This window comes from Fundulus heteroclitus, unplaced genomic scaffold, assembly GCF_011125445.2.
Source record: "Fundulus heteroclitus isolate FHET01 unplaced genomic scaffold, MU-UCD_Fhet_4.1 scaffold_680, whole genome shotgun sequence".
Classification (NCBI taxonomy): domain Eukaryota; kingdom Metazoa; phylum Chordata; class Actinopteri; order Cyprinodontiformes; family Fundulidae; genus Fundulus; species Fundulus heteroclitus.
Genome location: NW_023397122.1, coordinates 31784 through 35176, shown reverse-complemented (window position 1 = coordinate 35176; position 3393 = coordinate 31784). Strand labels below are relative to the sequence as shown.

The window sequence follows — 3393 nt, the reverse complement described above, 5'->3', positions numbered from 1 at the left end:
TCCCCCTGGAAGTAGCTAAAAAAAATCTTAGTGTATGTTATTTCTCTTTGTCCTGTCTGAACGTCATCCTGCGTTCGAGTAGCCCCTGACTGCAGACCGCAGATCGGGGGAGAAGCATCCCGCTGCAGCCTGCGGGAAGGCGGGGCTTGATGTCAAGGACAGCCATATTGGAAATGCTGACGTAACACAAGTCTCACGTAACTTCACGGGAGGGAACATAGACATATATAAAAGCTGTGTCTCAATTCGGCGGCTGCGTCCTTCGAAGGACCCAGCCTACTCAGCCTTAGGAGGACCCAGCCATCGGAGGATGCTCCGGAGGATCCTCAGCCGTTGGTAAATGGGACGGTCTAGCCTTTGGAGCACTTCCTGGTTGCGACACGACGTCATCACGTCTACCCCAAGCCCGGGGAAAACCAGCACCAGCGCCGATAAACGACGCAAAAAAATGGATATTGAATTATTTTTTTTATTTACTTGTTATTGGAGGAGGAGAGTCGGTTTAGCCGGCTTCGGCGGCAGTAAAACCAGCGACGAATTTTTCTCAGGCTGGAGGAGCGCAGTGGAGAGGTAACATTTACCTGCTATTATTTTCACCCACAGGGGCCTGCTAATGATCATAATATACCAGTTATTAAACAAACGCTTGTCAGCAGATTGACGAATATGTTTAAATATAAAATGTTATATTTATTTGTAAGACTTGATATAAGCTTATGTTTGTAACTTTAGTAATTTGAATTGAATAGTTAAATGTGTACAAACCCTGTAAATAACTGACTTAAATCACTACTTTCAGTATCACTAATGTGTTGAGAAGCCAAATAAAACTAATATTGAGAAATAAATCATTATTTGTCTAAATTGTTATCCCCTTACTGCCTGATTTTATTTGTAATTATATAACGAAAAAATAATACAGGAAAAATAAATCTAAATATAAAAACGTAAAAAAAAAAAAAAGTTAAATAGGGGATCTAGATGAAGTAAAATAAGTAAAGGCCAGAATTGTTTGGTCACAAATTAGCAACACCAGGCGTTAAGGGGTTAACATTCACTAGAATTATATCAGCTAAAATGACATTGCTATCATCTAATCCTGTTGTTCTTAATCTTCATATCTCTATCCAGACAAGGCCGATGTACCGCTGCATCAACTTAAATGCACAACATCTGCCTGGGAGCCGGTGACATCATGGCCCCATACGATGAAGTGCAGGACGACATGCCAGAGGATGAGGAGGGGGAGAACGTGTTGGAGGCAGTCAGTGGTGCTCCCTGGCGGGACCAGCTGTCTGCCGAGGTGTCTGCCCTGGAGGAGGGTCTACCCGACCACGATTACATTTAGATGGCAAGTATAATCACTTTTTAGCTTTTCTCATGTAAGGGTTATGAAAACAGTTGTAGTAAAGTCATTTTCTGCGTCTTCTTAAACATTTTTAGGAACATGGCAGCGGTCAGTTGGGTCAGCCCTGCAAACCCTGATGGACGATGTGGTGAACAGTGGAGAGAGGCATCCCCCACCCCCCAGATGATGTCCCACTCGCAGTGATAAGACTCCAAGGTCATCTGTGTGGCATCCCATCCAGTCCAGCAGCACCACCAGGGACTCCTGCTCAGTCAAAATTGTATATATGTTCTTTAGTAATATTTATTTTATATCTTCTGTAAATAGTTGTAGTAGTTACTTTTAAAATCTAATGTAAATAGTTAAAATGTTTTTGATAGTTTATTGTAAATACTTGTTTCTCTAAAAATAAATTGATGTTGTCACTGAGAAGTTGTTCTAAGTTTACTTAAATTGTAAAGAAGTGATGAAACAGATAATGTAACAGGTTAAAAGACTTTAAGAACGCACAAACAACAATAACTTTTATAAACAATTTAATAATTTAATTTAACAATAACAGCAACACAGAACCTGAGGATAAACCATGGCCAGGTGGCAGCAGTAGGCTTCCCACTGACCTCCTGCCCTGTCCCTGGATCTTTGCATTCCTAAAGTAGAGGAAAACAATTTGTGTCAACAGATGCAATTTTCTGTAGTGTTTCTTTGAAGCTAGAAAAAAGGAGTGTTTTTCTTATATATATATATATATATATATATATATATATATATATATATATATATATATATATATATATATATATATATATATATATATATATGTGTGTGTGTGTGTATTTCATTACATTAGCCAAACCTGAACATCCTTTGTATTTTTTTTTTCAAGTTGTCCCACTTTTTTTTGGCCTGTTGTGGCTCAACTTCACCCTCCAGGCCCGTTTTTTGCAGGATTGTTCTAAACAAGAGAAATGAGAAGAGATAAACACACAAGGGTCACTAATATCACAACTATAAGATTAAAAAAAGTGACATCTGGGCATCATTTGATGTGATCAAAAGATTATATTTGTACGTTGGTGTTTGAACAGGACTTCTTTGAACTTGTGTGACTTTTACATACAAATGCAACATGTATATGGAATTATGTCTCAACTCTTACCTCCATCCGACTGCGGCAGTATTTTTGGCCCCGGTAAAGAGGTGGTCATTTTGCCCACGGAGTTTTATCAACTCCTCTGTATGCTCCCTGCTCCCTAGAACAAAACGACATGTAAAGCATATTTCTGTTATGTCAACAGGAAAAATGACTGTTCTGTATAATTACGCCGGTGTTGTTCTTCAAGTGAATTATACTTTAAACCTTATTATACTGTACTGTAAATTAACTATACGTTATTGAGTATTCAAACAAAACGTTTGCAGTATTGACAGCCCAGTACAGCTGGACTGATGTTATTTCTTCAGCTGCATTAAGCTTTGACAGTTCTAATCATTTGTAATAAACTGCATGAGAATAAATTGATCGAATTTGTGAGGGACACAGTTATCAGCGCAGTTACAATAAGATGTAGGTTAAAATAAAAAATTGTGACATTTTTATGAAGGCTTTTAATGTTGTTGAACGTCTCGTATCAACAGATTAGCTCTAAGCTTTAGCTATAGCTGGTCCCAGTGGCTCCGTTACCGTCATGTATTTTAATAATGTTCAGTTAAAAAATAAAATAAAAACAAACTACTTACATTTAAAGCTGTACACAGCACTACTGCCAGCGCTGCTGCTGCTTTCCAGTCTTGATGAAAATCCGCCTTCTTTCTTTTTTTTCTTCAACTACTAAAGAAAAAAAAAAGCGAGCAAAGCACCTCGGGAAATTTTATGGCAGGCGAGGCCACTAAGGATGGTAGCGGTGCATCCTCAGAATTCGGGGAAAAGGAGGACGCATTTGAAGGCTGCATTTTAAGGATCCTCAAAATTTTGGCCAAATGGGACAGCCTCCGCGCATCGCTGTGACGTCACCGGCCTTAAAATGCGTCCTTCGAAGGACGCA

General features: G+C 39.0%; 2 long non-coding RNA genes across 3 annotated transcripts; one reads left to right on the top strand and one right to left on the bottom strand.

The window, feature by feature from the left end:
* The first annotated feature begins 344 nt into the window (after positions 1-344).
* LOC118561630 lies at positions 345-1351 on the top strand. Its single transcript, XR_004930179.1, has 2 exons — positions 345-570; positions 1132-1351. It is a non-coding gene; the product is annotated as an uncharacterized LOC118561630 (long non-coding RNA).
* Positions 1352-1867: 516 nt separating this feature from the next.
* LOC118561631 lies at positions 1868-3178 on the bottom strand. Of its 2 annotated transcripts, none has more exons than XR_004930181.1 (4): positions 3089-3178; positions 2508-2601; positions 2194-2303; positions 1868-1998 (listed from the first exon to the last, which is right to left on the bottom strand). It is a non-coding gene; the product is annotated as an uncharacterized LOC118561631 (long non-coding RNA). The 2 variants fall into 2 exon arrangements; XR_004930180.1 differs by having other exon boundaries at positions 2205-2303.
* Between the last annotated feature and the right edge of the window lie 215 nt (positions 3179-3393).